Below are 7,148 nucleotides of genomic sequence, written 5' to 3' on the forward strand. Positions count from 1 at the left end.
CCGGGGGGTAAAACTTTATGTTAATTCCACACTCAAGAATCTCAATGCTATATATATAGTGGTAAATGGATGGCTATATAGTCAGGGTTATTAGGAAAACAAGTGCAAGACCAGTAGGTTGAATTGAACACAGAATAAGGTATTTTTCGATTTCACAAAGTTTAAAGACTTTGGTTCGATTAGTTTTTAGTTTTTAGCAAGGTATTTTTCCAGTTTTTTAAAGACACTAAGATTTCTCTTGATAATAGTTAATATTTCATATTTTTATATATTTTTTTTGGCACATTAAGTATTGGATTTTTTCCCGTGTGTATGCAAAAACTAGCTTGCGTCGCAAAGTGAAATTTTCCACAGGTAATCACCGATTGATTAGGAGATCGCGGGAGGCGTTTGTGTGTTTCTTTTTAGAGGGGGCGTGGTCACTTTTTTATGACGCGACGCGACAACGGTAATGCAAAAGTACGCGCTTTGCATACGTAAAAAAAGACAAACTGAAATCGCGAAGACCGAAATTGAAAACCAAACCCGCTTGGCAGCAAATCTCCAATCTGCGGACGCACTTGCTCCGCTCGATCAGCGGGGGAGAGAGCGAACGAGAGCTGCGATCGCACTTACACTTCACCCACTGGAAATGGACGATATTGGATTGTTTTGACTGCAATCGAGTGACATTCACTTGGCCAGCGGAGACAACAGAAGCAGAAACTCAGATCCGGCGACCGGCGGCAGCAACCGAACTTAGACGCGATTCGAAACGAACTGAAGAATGGCACCGAGCTGAACTTCCAAGCCCCGAGCGAGCTTGTGGCCAAAACACGTTTTGGCCAAGACAAGTGCCGACGAGAGCCGCTCCGGCAGAGAGCGAGAGACAGTCGCAGGTAAGCGTGAGCGCGTGGCAGCTGTTGTCTTCTGCATTACGGCCAAGAAGTGAGCAATAGATGTGAGCTGGTGGAATCAGTGGTTCCGTCTATATAAAATTTAAATAATTTACATATTATTAATTAAGAACAAATAATGCTACCCTAAAAGCCGTAGCTATAAAATGTACAAGAATTTAAAGTTGTTTAGATCGCTTAGTCAAATAGTGCTGATCAAGAAATGGTTCATATTTTGGTTTCACTTCTTTGTAAACTTATTTTACAACTTATTTAACTCTTCAAGAATATAATTAAATATATCAACAGGTGAATACATAAATTTAGAATAAACCAAAAAGAACCTTATCTCTGCAAGCCGAACTTTTAAAATTGATCAGATGCCTCAATTTTAAATTGATCATAACTTAGCCAAAAAAAGCATTAATTTTAATTCGGAAAGCTGTCATATGCTTGTTTTTATTAGGCTAATAAATCTGCATACTTTATTTAAAATGTAAAAAAAAATTAAAATTTTTGCCAATTTCAACGATGTAACCCCTTATAGAAATTTGAAAATAAGTGGAAAAAAATTTATTTTTTTCCTTCATGCCCAGAAAGATTCGCCTGTTGATGCTGATCAAGAATATATATGGTTTATAGGGTCGGAAACGACTCCTTCACAGCGTTTTAAGCTTCTGACTAAAATTTTAATATCCCAAAAAGGTATAAAAAAGGGTTGTAGGTCTAATGATCAAATTTAGTCTTTAAGTCTTACATATTATTGTAGTAAAAATAAATACAGTGGCGACCCCAGGCGGAATACTCCCAAGATTACCTACATTTTACCTTTCACTTGACATGTATATTACACTGTATAACTGGGCATTCGACACGATTTTACATTACCTTCAGTGCTACTTACATATAAAGCTAAAAAATACTGTAAACCTTAAGTTTTATTCAGTTCAGACACCAAATAAATATCAAATAAATTCGTTACTTTTAAAAGAAAAAATTAACCAAAGAACTTATGTAGACACAATCTCAAGTTTAACAATAGCTTAAACTATACAACTTAAGCCTAAACTGCCTGCCGTCACATGTTAATTAACTTTTAGGTCTTTGCCTCCATTTCATCTTCAAACTTTACTGATGCTGCCCAGCGAGGACGGGAAAATTAGGTCGATTTCCCCTTATCATATGTCATGGCCCCAAATCGTGCGGTTTTTACCCACTTTAAGTGAAATCTCGAGCATGGCAAATAAATTACAAAGCCAAACAAGCCGGCGGCGGAGAGCGGAGAACTGAGAGCTGAGAAGTATCCTTTGATTGACGACAGCTGCCCCCGTCTCACATACAGCTTTATTGTCGCCAGGCTATGCGGCATGCGGAAGGACTAAGAATGGAAATCGAGGAGCAGGACGGCCTGCAGGGCATCGATTGCATTGGGCATTGAAGCCAACGCTGCGTATGCGTGATATAAGCACAACACCGACCCATCGACTGCAAATATGCAAATGATGTGATGTGACAGTGACAACTCCTCTTCCGCTGGAATATGTAATCGCCCGCGGGAGGGGGGAGTCTTCCGGATAGCTGCCCGTCCACCTGTAGCCGCCCGAAAGTAGAGTAAGCAATGTGCCAAAGTGCCAAGTGCCTAGTCTGTTTGCTCGCTCCCTCTGTCTGTGTTTGCTGCTGCTTTTGATATTTTTTAATCTATTCGCAGATGCCGGCAGCTGCCACTGACAAGACAATTTTCACGCAATTTCACAATTTCCCAGCAAAAATGCTAGCGAATACTTTTGTTCTGACATTATTATGTCAGCTCTGCGCCATGGCTCTTATCAAATCTTATCTCCCCTTTGTTTTGTAGCCGCGACAGGTATTTATTTTATATTTCCACTGAATTAATAATTCGAATATTTCGCAATGTCCTTTTTGGCAACTCCTTGGGATTTCCCCTCCTTTATTTATATATTTATTACTTCTGAACTTTGCCATTTTCCTCGGGAAATATGAAAACCGCTGCGGTGCAGTCGAGCGGAAAAATGATTTTTTAGAGCTGGGCATTGTATATTCTTGTGGTTAGGGGACCTACATAGTTTTACTTTCATTTGGTATTTATTTGGGAACTTCTTAAGCATCTTAAGCTTTAGAAATCGGTTCTGTTCTTAACGTAGTATCATTTTCTTTGATTTTCTCTTCCTTTTTCAAGAGATAAAACCACAAACTATGAATCTATTTTGTCGGACCCAGGGGCTATGCATATTTCAGTGTGCCTTGTTAACATGTCGATAATACGTGATGCGCCTGAAACACATGTGAACCCTTTAAATGTCATAACTTGAGTTTCTGCCAAGGAATGGAGGAGCATGTACTGGGACTGGGAGATGGTTTGCCTGGCCACAGACACGTACTTGGGCCACAATTCAGTTGGCGATTTGTCATTATTTTGCATGCACGCGACCGGAAACGGAAGCCGAAAACAAAAGCAACTGTCATTTTAAAACTTTGTTTTTAACCGGACTGGGTTTGTTGGCTTAAAAAGTTTGCCTGAGGTTTCGTAGAAGTTCCTGCTGGTTCTCGAGGAGTTTTAGGAACCATTATGATGGCGCCTCTCCTCCTCTTTTCAGAATCCTGATATTCCTTGCTCTGCTGACAAATGAGCAGCCCATGATTTGGCCGAAAGTTGTTGTTAGCGCACTTACTGACTGGTTTGGCAACAATGTCAGGACAGCTGCCAAATTCCAAGGAAATAAGAGCAGGAGATGAGGGCAATTGTTGCTACACAACTACATTGACATTTAAAGGTCTCGAAAAAAGAGAAAAGTAATGGGGTTAAAGGGTAAACTTGGTCAGTCAGATGACCCATATTTGACTTTCAGTTTGTGGGTCAGGGTGAGTCAGACTCCCTTTGATAATTGCGTTTAAGGGTTTGAATTAATAAAGAAGAGGTATCTATGATAATAATTGTATAAATAAATTATTAAATACAATAACCACACCCAAGAAAAGCTTTTCAATTACAGAACAAACAAACAATAAACTTTTGCAAACAATTAAATTAATTACAAAATCGTGGCACACAAGACTTCAATCCTGTTTCAATCTACTTTTACATTTCAGTTGATAATCAAATGTTTCCATCACTGGCAGCTCCATAAAACCCCGAAGACCAAAGCCCAGCCCTAGCTATGGTTCGCTTCCTAATCCCATCGAGAGTTTTCATCATCTGCTGCTCGGCACCACTGATGGAATTGCTCCACTGACTATGGCTAATTTGATTGAAAAGGGTTCATGCTCACCAGAATTCCAGCAACAAACAAATAAAATCAACGAAACGAAAAAAGAGAGATTTATTTTTATCAGGACTCAAAGTTTTAGCCATTTGGACGCCTCGTCCTCGACCTCGTCCTCGTTGGTCGACAAAGTTGGCTAGTCTGACCAACGATTCGGGGTCCCGATATCACAACTCAAAATTGAAATGGAAATTAATTAGACAAGTGCCAGTTTTTAGTCACTTTTCGGATGTTTTCAACTGGAAGTACAAGAATTTGTCTAAACAAAAGAATGCTTCAATGAATTTTTGCGATTTATGTTTTAAATAATTGGGAATTTCTGCCATTATTTAAGCCAGGGGACTTGGGATAAACTTTAGGGTGATTTATGCTAGTCTGCAAACTTGTGTAGATTAAAGGAAAAATTCGTTAAGAAATATATTCTCATACTTAGGGCGATTTACATATAAATTTAAAACCAAGACTAGATGAAGAAATTTCAAGATAACCATATGACTACTGTAATGTGCTTAAAAGAGTCTTTAAGATATTTTCTTGTAGAGATTTTAAAAGACCTTTTCCCCGAACTCTTTTTAATTTTTTTGTTATTAATTGACTAATGTCTAAACAAATCCTGCAAACCATTAAACACACTCTAAACACATTTGCGATTGTGATATTTAAAACCTTTTGACCTCTGACGTTCTAAACAAAGGATTGTGTTAGTGGCTCCTTCTTATTTGGCATCTTTGAATAAATTCCCGAGCCCTGTGTCTTTGTTCTGTGCGTGTTGGCATAAATTGAGGACTGTTTAATCTTTTGCGGCTGTCCCCCATTCAGTTAAGCGAACGAATGTGACAATTCGGGCGAATGTCCTTTTTACTATTTGCACAGGCCCAAGGAGATCAGGAGGGATGGGACTCACAGATTCGTGACTCTGGCCGAGTTGAGTGGCCCAACAGCACATGCCACTTGTCCCCCTTGGTTGGGTATCCGTTTATTTTACGCCCTCTAAACTTGGTTTATTCTTCCGCCAGCCATCAACGTCAGCCATTTCGAGTGGGGATAATGGCAATCCTTCGATTGGAACCCCCATCCATGCAAGCATATATACATAAGTGTAAGAGAACACTTCATTTGAATACCTAACCTTGGCAGCTTGGCGGGATCTGGTTGTCGAGATCTCGGGTTGCCAAGTTAATTAAATTTCAGCACAGCCACACGAGGCGTATGCTTAATGTCGCCCCAAAATGCCAGGTGGTGGAGAGCAGCTCCTCCTCTTCTGTTTGCATTAATGATGGAGCCGGAGCCGGAGCCGGATCCGGAGCTTAGTGATGGTGTCGAATTTTTGAAGTTTGCCTCCTGCTTCCTCGGCAATTAGCTGAAGAAAATCACAGCTAGTGCCGAATCCCGAAGCTCTAGGATTACACTCGGTTGCCTTGCCAGGACGGCGGCGTGGGAGGATGGCTCTTGTGGCATTTGTCAACCGCCAACTGTGATTGCCCTCGAAAGGAGCTTAAAGTCAGGCTCTCCTGGGGTCCAGCTCGAGCTCTGGCCAGTGTCCGGCCACTTGACCGTTGGCCATAAAGTTGTAAATGCTTAAAATAGACTCACATCCGAGGTTAAGTGTGCGGGAGGGGAATGCCCGATAATAATGCCAGGCAGGGTTAGGGAGTGGCCAAGAGAGGCTTTGGGGCTTAGGGGACTCGCAAGGAGAGGAGGCTGTAGGTCCTGGCACGCTTGTATAATTCCAACTTAATATAAATCAGCAGGTGGTGATTTTCGGCCTGGCCTTTGGCTTTTGGGTTTCCCGGGCCATAAACTGTGAATAGTAAAATATTTCTAGGAAATATTTAGATCTAGGCAGCTGCTTTTAGAAATATCCCTGGCATAACATATATATACATACATATATGTATGAGTTTGGTTTAATTTATATCTTATATCAATCAACATAAATCATTGGACACATTTAGGTGTGAATTTGGATTATTGATTACCGCTTTTGATTCGTGATTGATTGTTGCTCTCGGCGGACTGACAATGAGATTTATTTCCTAGTACTTCATTTTTCTTGGTTGCACTTGACTTCATATAGTTACTTTAATTTATTTGCTGGGAGTTCTATAACTTGCTTTGATTTAATACAAGATAGTTTTAAGGCAAACAAACTTAAACGTAATGTCTCTGTTGCTGATTCCTTAAAACTTTTAAACATACCAATCTCTTTAAGCCCCATTATATAAATATTTACTGCCATTACTCAGTTTTCCTGTCGCTTGATAAATGTGCAATTATCTACTTATTAACTCCGATTAAATCTTTATTGAAGAGCTTAAAATACCGAGTAGCCCATAATTCAGTTTAATTAAGCCAGCATCCTTTAGGAACCGTTTGACAACAGTAGATCCTTGTGTGTTTACCCATTCGATCGCCTTTTTATGATTATTATTTGTATCGCATTTAGGCATTTAAAATGCAGGAGGCCTCGGGAGCTAGACGATGCCGTCTCAGCGTCGCCAAGGAAGGCCTCCTCCCGGCTACAGGGAAACGCCCACAAGGATAAACATATGTACATGCGTGTCCTTACAGGGGGTGGGACCGTAAAGGAAACGTAGAGGATGTAGAAAAAACGACCCAAAAGTGCCCTCTTGCTTATTGAGTGCCAATTTTTATGCCCCTAATATGTGTGCGAGTGTAGATTAGCACTATATGTATGTATGCCTGGCAATTTACGATTAGTAGGAGCAGGGACAGGAGAAGGGACAGGGACAGGGGCTCTTCGTCACGCCGATTTTCCTCCTCGCATTTTCCCTGCTTTTCACACATGAAATGCCGTTAAGCCGCCGTGCTTTGCACCTTGAGGACTTCTGTGTGTTTACATTTGCCTCTCGCCTGCTCTCTCCCTCTCGGTGAAATCGTTTTATTTATTTACCACGCCAATGCTTCTTCATTTCTCACCTACCAAAAGACCCCCCAAAAGACCCCCCAAAAAACACCCCAAAAACCCCCC

General features: G+C 40.7%; 1 protein-coding gene across 2 annotated transcripts in view; it reads right to left on the reverse strand.

The window, feature by feature from the left end:
* The window catches only part of LOC110179264 (uncharacterized), a 67,473-nt gene extending 66,560 nt beyond the window's left edge, over positions 1-913 (reverse strand). Inside the window, exon 1 of one of the 2 annotated variants that reach the window (XM_086831774.1) lies at positions 616-913. The gene's annotated coding sequence lies outside the window, so the exon portion shown is untranslated. Of the gene's footprint in view, positions 1-362 lie in introns of both variants that reach the window. The other variant, XM_086831776.1, reaches the window with a different exon arrangement.
* Between the last annotated feature and the right edge of the window lie 6,235 nt (positions 914-7,148).

Source organism: Drosophila serrata, unplaced genomic scaffold, assembly GCF_035046125.1.
Source record: "Drosophila serrata isolate PLE 108 unplaced genomic scaffold, ASM3504612v1 contig_26, whole genome shotgun sequence".
In the NCBI taxonomy this organism is placed as follows: Eukaryota; Metazoa; Arthropoda; class Insecta; order Diptera; family Drosophilidae; genus Drosophila; species Drosophila serrata.